General features: G+C 43.2%; 2 pseudogenes; both read left to right on the top strand.

Annotated features, from left to right (window-relative positions):
* The window catches only part of LOC146812843 (epidermal differentiation-specific protein pseudogene), a 26,198-nt pseudogene extending 8,397 nt beyond the window's left edge, over positions 1-17,801 (top strand).
* The window catches only part of LOC146812842 (epidermal differentiation-specific protein pseudogene), a 30,022-nt pseudogene continuing 27,243 nt past the window's right edge, over positions 15,023-17,801 (top strand).

Here is a 17,801-nt window from a genome sequence, read left to right as displayed (position 1 = left end):
ACAGGGAGATTAAGTGATTTGCCCAGAATCACAGGATGTTGAACCGTCGCCGAGACTGGATCTTACGCCGCATCCCCCCCTTCCCCTTCTCTCCATATAGTACACTAAAATATTAGTATCATGTGGACAAGTCTTATGAAAAAAAAGTAACATGTTAATTAAAACAATGGAAATTTCAGCATTAACAGCAATTACCAGTTGGAACACGGTGTAGAGGTAAACGTGTTTCTGTTGCTATCACACCTGTCTGGTTGGGCACAAAAACAATTATTATTATTACTAATATTACTACTGATGCTACCAACACAACCGTCTTTGCGTTGCTGCACTTTGCATCAATGTCGTGACCTTCAATTTAATTTCAAAATGCATTCAATAAAAAACACTAATGTCGTACTCTAGAAATGTTTTTAAATACAATTACATTAATGCAGGAGATGATGTTTAGTGTCGGGGTTTTGCTTCAAATCACTCAGCCTTAACCACGTACATGCGTGGTTAAGGCTGAGTCGTTGTTCGGGCAAGTCGTTGCTCGGCTTTCGTGACTCCGGAACTCGTTGTTCCGGAGTCGCTGTTCAGGATGTTTGCCCATGTAAACCCTATTTTCCTCCGACCAAAACATAAGATCTTTGTCTTATCAACAGTATTCATTGAACCTGTTTAGCTTTCTTTGCAGACCAATCTCTGTTTGATCAATAATTACAAGGTCGTCCGCATATAAAAGACATGAGATATGTTTCCCGTCTTGATTCAGACTTTTCCCAGTTACAATACCTAGGATTGAATGTAAGTCTGCAATAAACAAGGAAAAAAGCAAGGGGGCCAATACGCACCCCTGCCTCAGTCCATTGCCAATCTGAATTTTCTGAGCTAAGCTCCCCTCTGCATCAAAAAATATCTGGGCCCTATTATCGGTGTGAAGTGCTTGAATCAGCCCTAACAGATCCCTAGAGATGTTATATCCAGTCAAAGTCTCCCACAGCAGTTCCCGGTCCACTAGGTCAAATGCTGTACGGATGTCCACGAAGCAGCAGAACAAACTTCCCTATGCTAGATTGACTTCCGCGCAATGGACCAGAGCGCGAAACAGTGGTCAACCGCTGAATGTCCCTCTTTGAGCCCCCCACCCCCCCGTTCCGTGGGGCACATTCCGATTTACTTCTGCCCAGTCCTAACGCCTTCCCAAAATTACTTTTGCAAAACCTTTGTCTCCTATGTCTAGGAGATTTATTAATCTGTAATTCTTCGGGGCTTTTAAATCTCCTTTTTTGTGGATTGGTTTTATGATTGCTCCTTTCCAGTGTCCTGGCAAGATGCCTGTGTTAAGGATCCCCTGAAACATTTTTGCAAAAAACTCTGCCCACCACTCAGGCCTAGATTTTATAATCACTGCAGGCAGATTATCTGGGCCTGCGGCCCGGGTAAGGTTTAGGCTAGATATTATTTTTCTAATATGCCTGGAGGTAAAGTGCTCCTCCCTCACTCCTGGCGAAGATATTGTTATTACTTTCTTTAGCAGTGGCCACTTCCCATAAATTTCCCCCAAGTAACCCACCCAGTCATCTTCGGGAACAACACAGTGCAGAGACCCTAATATTTTGCCGGAACTTTCTTGGACCAATTTCAAAAAACCTTTCACATCTTTGGACTCAATTACGGCTAGCATACTTACCCAACAACTATCTTTATAGGTTCTTTTTTTGTTCCTAATAATCGTTTCATATTTTATCCTTAATTTCTGTAGAGTAAGGGACATTTCAGCATTATACATTACCCTAAGTCTTCTTTCCCTTTGTCTAATATATGCTTTTGCTTTATGACATTCCTCATCAAACCATGGTCGTTCTTTATTATGGGATCTATTTTTACTAACTACCCTGGGTTTACTACATTTAATTTTCACCCTTAGGCATTCCTCCAGTTGTCTTATTGTATTTTCATACCAATGCCATTTTTGATTGGAATGTTTTCTAATGAAAGGGTCTGCTGTACAGCACTTAATTTTCAAATGTGCTCCTCCGATATGCAGGTTGCAAGCCGCTATGGGTAATCCACATGTACCTGAAGAGGTATCTCTCTCTGTTTTCACCTTGTTGCATATAATTTGGTCTTTAGAGGATAGTGATCACCACGCTCCACTCTTTACCACCTCGAAGTACTTAATTCATTCAAAGTTCCAGGCATGTGTAAACACAGAATCTATAGGGCAGGGTTGCTGGCCTATCGTAAATGTGTGCCTTGCCGGCCGATCAGCCTCCATTCTCCCATTCACACATACCAAGTCCATAGAGCCCAACAACTGTCCTAATGCCATATCTTGGGCCAAATTATCCCCACTAGGAAATAAGGCAACCTCTATATTATAAGAGATCAACAACTACTTACTCCATGGATCTATTCTACGGGGGTCTAATTTGTGGTTAAAGTCGCCCAACACCAAGAATACATCCTTCTGGTAGTTATCACATACAGTCATCATATCCTCTTTTAAATTTCCCAGTTCCACCTTATATTCATCCTCCTTTCCCTTCTGTATATACACATTAAAGATAACTATACCTTCATAACGTGGGACTAGTTAATACATTACAGATTCATAACTAACTTGCAGGTGGTGAGATACGTTTGTGTGTATTGGAGGACAGTCGTGAAACGAGATAATACTAGCAGGAGACAGTGAAGGCCAGTCGATAAGATAAGGTCAGGAAAGAATAGTGTGAGCCAACAGATAGTTGAGACGCGGATTAGAAAAGCCAGACAGGGATTAGTGTACTCGGCTAGTTCTAACACCAGCTTTGCAAATAGAGGCTGAGGGCGTATTTCGACACCGGGCTACAGAAAAAGCAGAATAGACTTTGTTCGCCGTGCTGCCTGAGTGATGGCAACATAAAATGGCGGCGGGCCACAAAATGGCGGGTCGATTCGATCGTGATCGAAAATCGAAGTTCCTCAGATAGACTCATGTTAATCTGAGTCCACGTCAATAGCCATGAGGTCATCGAGCTGTTGCTGTAACATCATTCTTATGTTTTCCGTTACTTGTGGCTTGGGTTTTGGGATGCACATAGTAGCACAAAAATTACAGATAGCGGGACCACAGTGCATACAAAGGCAACAGGAAAATATAATAGTCAGGATTATACCAAGGAACGTCAATGCTTTCCAACCCCATTTGGACAGTAGTCCCCAAAACCATTCCGTTAAAGACCAATCTCCTTCGTCCTGATGAATAGACTCAGAGATTATGTGCAACTTGGAGATAGCTTGGTATACTGTCGGAGCGTCATTAGGAATAAAAATACAGCAACTTGACCCGATCAATTTGCATACTCCACCACGATCGGCAAGAACAAAGTCTAAGGCAACTCGATTTTGCAAGGTCATAAGACGATCCGCCTGTAGTTTTGCCGTGATGTTACTTAAGGCTCCTACAGTGATGTCTATTGTAGTCTCTACGACACAGACCAATTGCCTTATATTTCTGCTGTTAGCCATGGGACCCCAGAAGGGAAGAAAACCTTTAAGGAAATCTCCTCCTTCCTGTCCTGCTGTGTCCTTTGAATCAATAATACCTCTGCCATATCGGGTTTGGTGATGATTTGCGGAAGCAGTGTAAGTAGGGGGAAGAAGAAAAGCTATATAACAAGTACCAGAGAAACCCGTTGGTAACCAAGTATAAGCTCTATCATAGCAGATGAAATAGGTGCCTTGAGACGGCACTAGAGGAGGTGAATTTTGAGAGGAATAAATGTACGTGTAGGAGCAGTTACTCTTTTGTGTAGTGTCAGAAGAGCGATCGTTTATCTGCAAGCAGAAGTTACCCTGATGTGGTATAGTCCAGATCAGTGAGGACTTTCCTTTTCCAACCTTACTATTGAGACTCGACATGTATTGGGTGACGTTCCAATTGGTGTATGCTTTTCTTTCGTCGATGGAAATTTTACTATTTTCCATGATTTTAGCCATAACTACCATACCCTTAATCAAGGAACTGTGACTAAAATCCGGATAATTAGTTTGTGAACTAACGGATCGTCTCAGTTTGCTTTGATAAGCGTTGGAGAAGATGATGAGGTAAGCCCAAGCAGAACCTTCATAAGAGAAAGGAAGGACGAGATATGGCATTCCTTTCTCTGTGGTATGTGGCATAAGACCACACACCCAACAATCAGTTGTATTAATCACTAATTGGTGCTGATGTAATAGCTGGATAAAAGAATTGTTATAATACTCAGTTCTTCTGACGAGTTCATGTGAAGGGAGAGTATAAAAGAGGTGTGGAGAGATAGTAGAGGAAGGCAAAGAGGAAGAAGGGGAGGTATTTCTTGGCTGCAAAGCATAAATTATCCACCCAATAATCGCCAAAACAATACATAATGATATAAGAACACATATAGTTATACTAAAACGACTGTACATTATTTTACAGGATGTTTTCTTCATTTCATCTCTTCTTTCTTTATTACTTAGTGTAGTTTCCATCTTACTAATGGATGCTCACGGCAATTTTCCTCAATCACTGAAGTCACGATGCTCTACCGTCCTATGACACTGAAGATCCTGCAGACCTATTGTCACTATTCAGGTCGTGACCTAGACTCCTACCGTGACCCTGCAACCGGGATAGAATACTACACAAGGGAGAAGAAAGTCTTAAATGTTCTTTAGCCTGGATCTCAAGTTGTAATGTTCCTTCCCCGGAACACTCTGATTTTGGAACAATGTTTGTGGTTCAGTCGTATCCAAGCGACGATGCGATGGAATTGCTTCCTGTAAAATGTCGTCGTCCTCTTTCTCAGACAGTGTCCCATTCAGGTGTGCATCACTAAAAGGCAGGAATCGTGGAGTCTTTTTGCTTTCACAGTCACCAACCCCTCTACGAACCCACTGATCAAAAGGCAAAGGCACTTTCTTGCAATGCACACCGTGAATCCAATTTTTCTTTCCTTCGACTTTAACTGCTGTCCTTGTAGTCAACAACACCATTCGAGGCTCCCGCCACCTGGCTTGTAGATTGCTGGACCTCTGAAAATTCTTCACAGACACCCAGTCACCTGGTCGGATGGAATGACCTGGGTCTGTGGAGGCCTCCGGCAGAGCACTCTGAACCTGTTGATGAAGAACACGCAATTTAGTCGTAAGGTCATGCAGATAATCAATCAACATTGGATATGGCAAGTCTGAGAATTTCTTAGGGCGAGGTATTCCCCATACCTTGGCCGGACGGCCAAATACCACTTCGTAAGGGCTAAGTCCCAAACGAGAGTGTACTGCAGTTCTGGTGGATAGCAGGGCTAACGGCAAAGCATCAGGCCAATTGAGTCCTGTACTTGCTTGAATCTTTGCTAACTTCAACTTCAAAGTTCCATTGTAACACTCTACTAAACCCGCTGATTGTGGATGATTTGCCGCATGGAACTTTTGCTTGATTCCAAGACCTGCACAAACTTTCTGCATGACTTGGCCAACAAATTCGCTCCCATTGTCACTCCAGACAATGCGCGGCAAACCAAACCTGGAGAAGAACTCTTTTAGTAGGATTTTAGCTGTGGATAGGGCTGTATTATCTTTCAGAGGGTATGCTTCTATCCACCTCGAAAAGGCGCATATTACCACCAGAACATATTTGAGGTTGTTGCATCGCTCCATATGAATGTAATCGATTTGCAACACCTCAAATGGATATGTCGGAGGAGCAAAGTGACCTGCTGGAGTTGGGGTTCCCTTTCCTGGGTTGTACATTAGACAAACAATGCAGTGCTTTACTACATTGTCTGCACATTTTGGGATATTTTCATTCTGCCACACTGGTGCCAGAAGTTTACAAATGCCTTTTGCACTTAAGTGGACTGGACCATGAGCCATAGTAACCACTGGGAGAACATAGGCATCTGGTAACAGCCAACGTTGATGTTCAGATAGTTCCACCCAACAACCCATCTCATCTAACATTCCCGTACTTTCTTTCCACTTGCTCAACTCCCTTTCTGAAGCCTCTTTCTGAATCGTTTTCACGCTTTCCACTGTATTCTCACACATTCCTCTCTCTCTGACCCAATTCGCAGGGCCTGCCACAAACATTCGACTCTTTGAATCTCTCGCTGTTTTCTTCGCTATTTCGTCTGCAAATGCATTTCCTCGACCAACATCATCCGTAATCTTCTTGTGTGCACTACACTTCACTATCGCTATTTGGGTGGGTAAAGCAAGTGACTCAAGGAGATCAGTCACTAACTGACCATGCTGTATTTTGGTACCATGTGAAGTGAAGAAACCCCTCTCTTTCCAGAGACGCCCAAAACTGAACGCTACGCCAAAAGCGTATTGGCTGTCAGTGTACACGTTCACTCTCTTTCCTTTTGATAATACGCAAGCTCTCGTTAGTGCTATCAATTCTGCTGTTTGCGCTGAATTGTGTCTAATGCGTGCAGTTTCCACAATCGTATGTAAGGTAGTTACAGCATAGGCTGAAACCGTATCTCCATTAGGCATCTTAAAACAAGAACCATCTACCCATAGAGTCCCATCCGGACTCTCTAGCGGTGTGTCTCTTAGGTCAATTCTTCCTTTTGTCTCTTCCTCAGTACGGAAGAAACAATCATGCTGATCCTCAACACTCTCCTCATTTGGAAGGGGCAACAAAGTAGCTGGATTCAGGGTATTACATCGTTTGATGTGTATGTGACTAGCCAAAAGCGTCAGCTCGTAACCAGTTAAACATGCACTCGTAAGATGCTGTGTTTTTGTTCTGTTTAGCAAAGTATCCACTGCATGTGGCACCATAACAATGAGAGTGTTATCCAACACCATTTCAGCAGACTGTCGGATAGAAACTGCTGCTGCTGCTGTCGCTTTGAGACAACTGGGCAATGCTTTAGCTACGGGATCCAATGTAGCCGAAAAATAGGCACATGGCCGCTGTTTGTCTCCAAATTGCTGTGTCAAAACTGACAATGCACAACCTTCTCTCTCGTGAACATAAAGCGTAAAAGGCTTAGTGTAATCTGGGGTGCCTAGTACAGGAGCAGAACAGAGAGCGGTACGTAAGTCAGTGAAACTCTTTTGGCACTCATCAGTCCAAGGAAGGGGCTGAGGCGTATCTTTTAAAGTCAAAGGTTTGGCGATCAGGGAAAAGTTAGGGATCCACTGTCTACAATAGGAAGTGATACCCAGTTAGGCACATACTTCCCTTTGTGTGGATGGCACAGACATTCGCACAATCGCCTGTATTCGTTCTGGTGTCAAATGTCGTCCCTCCTTTGAGAGGAGATGACCCAAGTAGGTAACCTCTCGACAAACATATTGTAGTTTGGAAGGTGAAACCTTGTGATTCAGTTTAAACAAGTGGCGCAACAAAGCAACAGTGATATCTTTGCAGATATCTTTTGAATCGGCGGCGACTAACAAGTCGTCCATGTATTGAATAAGAGCAGCACCACACGGCAAGTGAAAAGTGTCAAGATGACATTTTAAAGCTTGGCTGTAAATGGAGGGACTTTCACAGTAGCCTTGGGGTGCGCGCTTAAACCGGAAGCTTCGGCCTCCAAGAGAGAAGCCAAAAATGTCCCTACTCTCTTCTGCAATGGGAATACTAAAGAAGGCATTCTTTAGATCGATAATAGAAAACCAAGTCGCTGTGGAAGGTATCATTGTCAACAAAGCAGTGATGTCTGGAACAACAGGAAATTGTGGAATCACAATTTTGTTTACTTCTCGCAAATCAAATACGAAACGGTACACAGGAGGCTGAGAAGGAACAGTACGTTTAAGAACAGGAAGAATAGGACTATTACATGTGTTACCTCTAGTTTCTTCAACCACATCCTTCCGAATTAAGTAATGAATAATTTCCAAAAGCGCTCTCTCACCTTCAGCAGAAATTCTATACTGTGGGATACGTGGTAATTCAACATAGGGCTTGAGAGTGACAACATAAGGCGGAATCTCAAGACAGCCCACATCGTTCGGACCCGTGGCCCAAAGTGCTGCTGGAAGAGAAAGTAATTCAGGAGGAAACTGATCTTTTGACAAATACATTGGGGAGATCAACTTCTGTCCTAGAGTAAGATGTACGCCTGAAGGAGAACAATATATTGTAGCATGCATTCTTTTCAATAGGTCTAGACCCAACAGATTCTCACCGCAACCATTCGTTAACAGAAGTGGAGCTTCCAAATCATAGGGACCAACTGAAATAGGCAAAGGGCAAGAAACTGGATTGCGAACAGGGGCGCCAGAGAATCCTACGGAAACATTTGTTAAGCCAGACAAAGGTGCCCCAGGGAGTTTTGAATGAATGATAGAACTTCTCATTGCTCCAGTATCCAGAAGAAATGGCTCTGAAACACCCATTGTAGTGACGTTAACATAAGGACCATTTTGATCTACTGGGATTGGCACAACTCCCTTACTTTGTCCATGGCTGTCCTAGTTAGCATGAAGACTCTCACTCTCGCCTTCAACATAATGGTCTTCATTGTAATACTGTGTAGATCTCACATTTTGCTGATCAAAATAGTTCACAGAATTGGGAGAAGGAAGGGTACGCTGCTCTTGAGTCAACACACCTCGACCTCTACCTCTGTTTGCTGACTGGAGGCCAGCACAACCTCGTGGAGCAGATAACGCTCCATTGCGCTGCAATAAAACCGGACAACTATTCTTAAAATGACCTTCCTCTCTACAATAGGCACATTGATTAGGCCATAACAAAGGTCGCAGATTGTATGGCTCAGGTTTTTGATACAACCTCTGAAACTGTGGAGGCTGCTGAATTTGAGGCTGAGCATAACGTGGCAGATAGGCTTGTTGCAAGAGAAGCTTCGTTTTTAATTATTTCGTCTTTTTCTCTTGCTTTTCTCTTTCTTCTTTGTCCCTATTCTCATAATATTGTGCAGTAGCCAATATCTGGGCAGAAGAAGAAACAGCCCATGAACTTTCTGAATCCTTTAATTTGTGCGACAGCTCGGGAAGCAAATTGAATACAAATTTGTCCACGAATAATCGCTGTCCACCCTCGGTAGCCATGTCCTGACCACTGTGGTCGATAAATGTCTCCTCGAAACGAGTAAAGAAGCCAGAGACACTTTCATCTTTCTTTTGTTTGCATGCTGCTAGTTTATCCCAATTAACTCTCAGTGCAGGCATCATAGTTTTCATTAACGTGATGATTCTACCAGGAAGTTCCAAGATCAGAGCGTTAGGCTTTGCGCCACCCACTTGGTCTCTATCTGTATTAGTTATAACATCCCAAGTAGCTCCTAGTTCCTGTGCGTGATCCTCTCTACGAATCTTAGCCCATATTGTCTGTGGGACTACATTACCCATTAACATATCGATGTCTGCTAGGTTCATAATGCAAGCATCAATTGTCTGCGATAATTCTTTATAATAGCCTGCAGGGTTCTTACGAGGATCAGGTAGAGTTTGTTTAAGAGCCAAAACTTCAGATCTCTTCCAAGGGACATGTACCCATATACGTTGGAAATGAGCAGGAATAGGTGCATTACCACCTACAGCCGCAACTGCCTCCTTCCAAACTAGAGGAACCTCTCTCATAGGGTCAGTTTAACCGACGGATCGGAATCAAGAAAAATCTGAGAAAACAATAAGGATCTCTAAGAGATAAGTGTCCTTACAGCTTCTTCAACTTTAGAACCTACAATAAGTCCTTTTTCAAAATCCGCCTGAACATTTAACAGATCTTGTGAGATCAGACTCGAACTCACATCTTCCCATTCTTTAATGAGAATGTCGCACATCACATTGAAAACATATCTTTGCGTAGGCGCATTCCATTGCGAAAAGGTAGGCATAATATCAAGCACACTATATTGTGGACCCTTCTTGATCCATCTTCGTGCAAGAGAGTCTAGCTTCTCTCATTCCTCAAAATCTGGGAACTGACTACGAGATTGTCTTCGAGCAAAAGCCGGAGACACATTAAAGGCTCCAAAGAAAGGAGATAGAATACTAGTGACAGAGTCTGTGAGACGCTTATGCACAGACGGTGAATTAGACATTAGAACTGGAGACAAAGTATTAGGGGAACTGACAGGAGAAGAACTGGTAATCGCAGGAGGAGCAGAAGGCAAAGGAGATCTGAGATTAGGAGATGAAGGTAAAGAAGTTGAGACTAATGGTAAAACCGGCAAGGGCGGTAATACTGGAGGAGGCAAATGCTGAGGAGCCGGAACCGGTGGAGGTACCACTGGCAGCTGAGCAGGCTGTAACAGCTGAGGTACATTGGCATTTTGCGCATAAGGCGGAGGCAACCTTAATAAATGAGACATTAGGGGATCTTCTTCTATATCTTTCTTATTATCAGAAGGAGAAACAGGCAACACCGGATAGCATTTATCTATCGCCATACGATGTTGTCTTTCTGAAATTTCAGTCGCATTATCAACTTCATCATTTTTAAACTGTTGGGCAGCCTGTATAATTGTCATACCCTGTGCTTTCCAATCTCGTTTTGCTTGTTTAATTTCTTTCTGTTTGGCTTCCTTACGCCAAAGGCGGAAAGAGTCAAACATTGCCGGCCGGGCTTTTCTTTAGAACAAAACTGCTTCTAAATTATCTAGCACATCAGGATCGAAGCTACCGTTTTCTGGCCATTTGAGAACACCATCTTTCTTCGCGTATCGAGTCCATGTCTCGTTAAAGGCAATGGGGCCGATACCATGTTTTGAATAGAGCTCATATGTGGGAGTTCCAACCGAAGGAATCGGACAAGAGTCCTCAAGTCGGGAGTCCCTATTACAACCAAGACAACAAATTCTTCCAAACTTAGTCAGACCAGGCATCTCGAGATGTCTCCGGACTGTTCACAAACTTCAAGGGAGTAAAACTCAGTTTACGCAGCACAAATGCACTTACCCTCTGCTTTATCTTTTGCAAAACATAAATCTAAGAAGCCTAAGAAAACCAAACAAAGAACCAAATTGTGGGCGCGACCCACGAAAATACTTAACTAAGGACGTCTTCTTCCACCAACAGAGGCCCTTCTATCGTCTCGCCTTACCATACATCATCAAAGAAATGGGCCAAAGCAGGGCGGCAGTCAGGGCAGCGGTTGTCAGTAGCCGCCAGGAAGGAGTAACCGCACTGCAAAAGACCTTCGGACCACTTTCGACATACAGGGGTCGTTTAGTGTGGCTCGCGAACCCTCCGGAATTTTCTTGCAGGGTTCCTCACGACCTTCGAGCAGAACCGGTACCACTGAAGCCGGCCCACGTTGGGCACCAGTTGAAGAACCAGAACCTTTCACCTGCTTCACTACACAGAGACACGGGACACTCTGTCGGCGTTAGAAGATTGGATTTATTTAGCTGCAGCTATTACAGTTATCCTAGAAGTACACAAAGTAGGTTCTCAGGAGACTGCCACTTCACTCTGTGGCGCATCAGGTTAAATACTATACAAAATACAATTATTAACGAAATACACTCCCAGAGCATATAGAAAAGAGCCAATAAGGAAAGTTGGAAAACAAAGCGGAACCAATAGAAAAGGTTTGAAAACAGAAATATCGGATGACTCGAAAAGACCTCTCCTCCAACTGTGTTTGTCACCCCACCCTCAGGCTAATACATTACAGATTCATAACTAACTTGCAGGTGGTGAGATACGTTTGTGTGTATTGGAGGACAGTCGTGAAATGAGAGAATACTAGCAGGAGACAGTGAAGGCCAGTCGATAAGATAAGGTCAGGAAAGAATAGTGTGAGCCAACAGATAGTTGAGACGCGGATTAGAAAAGCCAGACAGGGATTAGTGTACTCGGCTAGTTCTAACACCAGCTTTGCAAATAGAGGCTGAGGGCGTATTTCGACACCGGGCTACAGAAAAAGCAGAATAGACTTTGTTCGCCGTGCTGCCTGAGTGATGGCAACATAAAATGGCGGCGGGCCACAAAATGGCGGGTCGATTCGATCGCGATCGAAAATTGAAGTTCCTCAGCAGGGGTTATTTTAGGAGTATAACTCCCTTATCCTGACTAGAAGGAAGGGTCCCTACTTGGACAAAGGTGCAAGCCATTGCCAACTAGAGACCCCCATTTCTAACAGTACTGCTTCGGGTGTCAATGCAATGGGCCTATGCCGAAGGCCTACTACCCTTCTATCAACGAAGGAGGGTTAACAGTGGACAATATAGTTGTCCTCTCATGCCTAGCTCATCAAGCCGCAACCCACAATTCACTGCCCTTGTTTGCTTGTTTCATCAACTACTCAACAGCATTCGACCGAGTTGCCCGGAACATCTTATGACAGAAGCTAGCGGATTGGAACGTTTGCCCCAAATTACTACGAGCAATCATGTCCTTATATGCGAGGACCCGGGTTCTACTTAAACTCACGTGGGAGATGGCCACCTCTAAGATGGATACTGACTGAGGTCTGAAACAGGGCTGTCTGCTGGCGCCTATGCTATTTAATCTATACACCGCGGATCTGGGCAGGCCTTAGCATGAGCCAACCTAGTCACCCCTAAAGTTGAAGACTGGAGGATTCCACTCATGCAGTATGCGGACGATCTAGTGCTTTTCAACCACACAAAATCTGGTCTGTAAAAAGCCCTCAGTGCCCATAACACATAAAATCTCAGGAATGAGCTTGTGACTAATGGGAGCAAAACTAAAGAAGTTATTTTGGGGAGATATTCTAACTTGGCGGTTGGGACCACGGAGGCTGGACTGCTTTCAACATTATAACTATCAGGGAGCATTACTTGACAGCCCCACAATTACTGCCATTTAGAGGGTGGTTCATGCTAAACCTCTCCCCTCCCTCAACTATGCCCAGCAAGCATTTCCCAGAATGATGGGATCTGCCCAAGATAAGATCCAGTTTACAGCCTACAAGAAGTTACTCCACTTCCCATCTCACACAAGGAATACGTTGTTCAGGTTGGAATTTGGTCTGGTGCATCACAACCTGGAAAGATAGGCAATCAATATTATAATATGCAACTACTCACCCGTGACGGTCTTAAGGTGCCGATTGTTGCTAAATAATATTTTCAGGCAACAGCCGCCCCCAGCAAGACCATGAAGGCCCTAATAAAAACTATTTTTACATCTGCAAACAACCACTGGTCCAACAATCTGGCAATAGCTAAAGAATGTCTACAACTTGAAGTGGAGAACTGGGACAACAATGTGATTAATTAAACTTGCATTAGAACCACAATAAAAAAAAACATGAGAAATGGACATGGACACACTCCTTGCCTGGGCTTCTCATGAGACAATAATGGCGTCACAACTGCACAACTCAACCAAGCCCCATTACCATCAGGCAGTAGAAAAGCACATTGTAAAACTTACTCTATTGGCCAGATTAGACCCGCTTCTATTCAGAGAATTAAACCCTACATGGAAATACCTCGATAATATCAACAGTTGTAGACAATGTAACTTCAGACGAGAATTGTTGGCACTCATAATTCTCTGCTGTCCAACATTGCAACATCCCAGCTGACTTCTACTGAGGCCTATATTCTTACAGCAAAAGATTCTGTCGGCCAAAGAGGCTGACCCTCTTTTGAACACCCTGGAATCAGTGGCGGACACGGCCAAGTTTTGGGAAATTTGTAATACAAGCCCACAACTTGATAAAGAACATGAGTAGTCTACAGTCTTCACAACTTGAGGTTCATCTCCCACTGTGGGCAACATGAAATGGGGTTTGCATTGAAGTAACAAACTTTAACTAACCCTGTCGCTGGAACTTCACAAACTGTGCAATTTTGTGTCTGAACGATATAGACCTCAATTTGGTACATACAACTGGTACTTAGTCCACTGTGGTCCCCTATCAGCCATCATGACTGGCCTGATCTGGAACCCCCCCCCACAAGAATAATTATGAGGCTGGCTGTACTTTACAAGCCACACTCTCCTAGGCAATTTAGCACCTTAACTAAAAGGCTGGTTGTCACAACACATCTTGATCAATTGCACTGCCTCTGCCAAAACATTGTGGACCTTAGGTCCCTTGAGTATAGAACCTGTCTCCATGTAATTGTCATTTTATAAAACTTAACTTTTCAGGTACTGCGCTTTGCACTTTGGCTCTGTGGGTTGTGACACAATGTCCAGTATGTTCTTGAGCTGTACTCCCCTAGGCAGGTGTAGCCTCTGTATATGACCCCTCATTTTGCCATTTACATTTTACAAAATGAACTTTTAGGTTGTGTCATCATGCCCAGTATGACTGACCTTGAGTCATACTCTCCTAGGCAGATCAGCACCTTATTTTTGAGGCCTCAAAAAGTGTAGACCCTGGGTCGTTTCCATATATAACCTTTTATTATGTTTTCTGCACATAAAAAAAATAAAAGTAAAACATTCCTTCAGGCAGTGTACTTTGAAATTTAGCTTTATGGGTTGTGTCATTTTGCCCAGTAAGAACCTGAGCCATCTGTGCCTTAAAAAACACAGACCTTTTTCAGTTTCTGCATATGATTCTTCATTATGTATTCTGCACTTCACCTTTAGGCCTGGTATTTCCACCTTAGCTCTATTATTTAGCTGTACACTTTTTATCAGTACCCTATACACATTAACATCCCGGGGCCAGTGGCATTTCGGAATTACTACCATCTGCACCATCATGACCCACTACATGTACGTCATTAGCTTGCAATATCATCCTTAAATGATTTTAAGGAAAAAGGGGAAGCTGTTGTGATCAGTGTTGTAAGTTTTAATGCAATGTTTTAAAGTTTTGTTTTAATCATATCATGCTGTAAAACATGTTCTCATATAAGGTTTTTATTTCTGTATTCTCTCACACCGTGATATTTTCATTTTATGTAACTTGTAATGATTTTAAGTAATCATACAATAAACTTGTCATTGACATTGCCATCAAAATATACCTTCTTTCCTTTTAAAAGAGAGGAGCCAGTATTGTGAATTTTCACACAATCATGCATGATTTTTCTCCACTGACCAGCTGTCGTTTTGTAACACAGGGTCATCACAGAAGACAATTTTGAAACTTCATAGCTGATCACCATGAACACCATCACTGTCTATGAACTTCACAAGTTCCAGGGGCTCCAAAGGACCTTTACAGCAGATGTTGTGAATCTGGCACAGGAGAACTTCGGAGACTGCATCTCGTCTGTGAAGGTGGTGGGGCAGCCATGGCTAATGTACGATCGTCCCAACTATCAAGGATCGTTCAGTGCCCTAGAGGAGGGAGAACATCCTTCCATTGAAATGTGCGACAAAGCATCTTCTCTGAGGCTGATCACTGAAGACCTGACCAATCCAAAGATCACACTCTATGAGAATCCCAATTTCTCTGGTAGTCAAACAGTTCTGACTCAAGAGACCAATTTAATGTTTGGAAACATGAATGATGAGATATCCTCCCACAGAGTCCACAGCGGAGCATGGCTTCTATACGAGCATCGAAATAGAGGGGGAAGGTGTATTGTAGCCAGGGCTGGTGAAAATCTGGCAAACTATCGTGATGTTGGTTTCAACGATCTAGTATCTCACGTGTATCCTCTGTGCCCTGGGAAACCCTCCATCACCGCTACACTTCTGTGGGACAAGAAAAAGACAGATAGTGAAAAGAACATCCAGGCAGATCAGTATTTTTACATCAACAACACAGACAGCGAGCAGCATTTCACTGCTACTTCTTGCAAAGAGTTTGAGAAATATGTCTCCCATAGCTTTGAATTCAGCAAGGTGTCTTCAATCAAGGTGGGTGCCTCATTTACCTTGCAAGGAGTGGCCAATATTTCGTCAGAGGCGTCCAACACCTTCTCAGTGAAGAAAGATGAGGTTGAGACATTCACCACAAGCAAAAAAGCAGAGTTAAGTTTGCCGATGAAGGTACCGCCACGCACAAAACTGACTGTCAGTTTCATGAGCAAGGAGGTTTTGATCTCAGTTCCAGTGGAGCTGAACATTTTACAGGGTAGTAAGGCTGTGATTGAACATGGCACATACCACTGTCAGTCTGGCACAGATATCTACATTGATGTGCAATCTGACACCATTAGTAAAGTGTAGTATCAGTCACACTTTCTTCTTGTTATGGGCTACGCCTCAACATTCATATGCTATTCTTTGTTTATGCTTTTTTTTAAAACAGAGATATCTTCAAAGGATTTTTTTAGAGCTTCCATTTTCACACAGCATATTCCACAAAACATCCTTTGCTAGCAGACAGTCATCCTGGGACTCAACTAATGCTTGATGCCATAACATTTGTTTTTCTGGTAGGTTAACAATGAACGTTGACCGCTTACCAGAATGTCAACCAATGGCATATATGGACTGGGTCACTGGTTGTCATTGCTACATCAAATGTTACCACGAGTCAGGGAGACAAGGCCATGTGCTAACCGCTCAATGGATCTCACTGAGACACATGTGTATGCCTGGGAGCTTTATAACTTTGGGCAGTGCTGTGCTGTGATTGGCCAGTGTGCATGTGTGCTGCACTTCAAGCTGACTCTCTCTTCGGGTGCTTGGTGGCAATGATTCACTGTGACAAAGCTTCAGCCATTGCTGTGCCATACCTTCCCATTGATGTTTACTGCTGCATCAGTGCCTGTCTGCTCTCAGCAGATATTCTGATAAGCAGGGCACAAGTCAGAAAAAAGAAGTGGGGGGACTTACTAGGCTAGGCAGTATGCAAGAGAAAGCATGATGCGTGCCATCACAGCGCATAATGTCACGACGCGTGACATTGCACATGACATCACAAGAAGTGACCTCACTGGAAGTGACCTCACTGGAAGTGACATAACAGGAAGTGGCATTAGATATTAAGAACTCACACATATGTATATCAGGTATATCATGACTACATTTAAGTGCATTATGAGATTTAACATATGCGATTTGGTGTTGGGGTTGTGCCAAAAAAGTGGCGCAATCCCAACGCAAAATCTGGGCCTCAACTAATACATTTATTTTTTTAAACCCTGCCACAAAGAAATTGGCAACAAGGAGGCACATGGCAGTTGATCTGTTCTGCTTAATTGTCTGCAAAGTTTGCATCTTAAATATTTTATTGAGTTGAGGCACCTGCTGCAGAGGTGCCTAGTAAAGCTCAGGGAGTAATAATAACGATAATGGGGAAATAACTCTGGAGGTTAACACGTTTGTTGGAGAGATCTGTGTTTTGTCGGGTCCCAGAAATGAATCTAACTAGTACAGAAGGTTTACGTGTCTCCTGTAAAGCACTTTATGTAACATGCAGATGCCAGATTCTTATCTTATGTAGAAAGGTAAGTCGGTTACTGCTTTGAACAAAGAGATCCTTTGTCACCTGCAGTTCATACATTTGAATCCTTGTAATATAGCACAGCGAGCTATGAAGGACATGTGACTCCAACACCTTGTAAACCTGTCTCATGTAACTCATCTTGTACATTGATTCACACATGTACATGATTTGTTGTCGATGTATAATGAGAATGTTACGTAAAGAGTTCTGACACCTTGCACTGGGTTGCATAGCGTTAAGAACTAAATAAAATAGTGCTATTGAAATTATTTGTGTAAATACTGGGACAGGCCAACACATCTGACATTCTTACAGTGCATTCATCTCTTATATACAGGGACGGAACAAAGGCAAAAGCATGTCTTTCTTAAGTACCTGTGAAGAGATAACAAGCTTGGTGCCTTTGTTTCCCCTCCGTGGCCTTTACATTTAAGTCTGAGGTTCCAGGACCCCTCCAGTCAGGATATACAAACAAAACAAGGTCTGTTAGCCCCTTAACTTTGGTCCAGCTGGAGGTGAAAAAAAAGCTCCCTCGCTGCCT

Source organism: Triturus cristatus, chromosome 7, assembly GCF_964204655.1.
Source record: "Triturus cristatus chromosome 7, aTriCri1.1, whole genome shotgun sequence".
Classification (NCBI taxonomy): Eukaryota; Metazoa; Chordata; class Amphibia; order Caudata; family Salamandridae; genus Triturus; species Triturus cristatus.
This window is presented reverse-complemented; position numbering and strand designations above follow the sequence as displayed.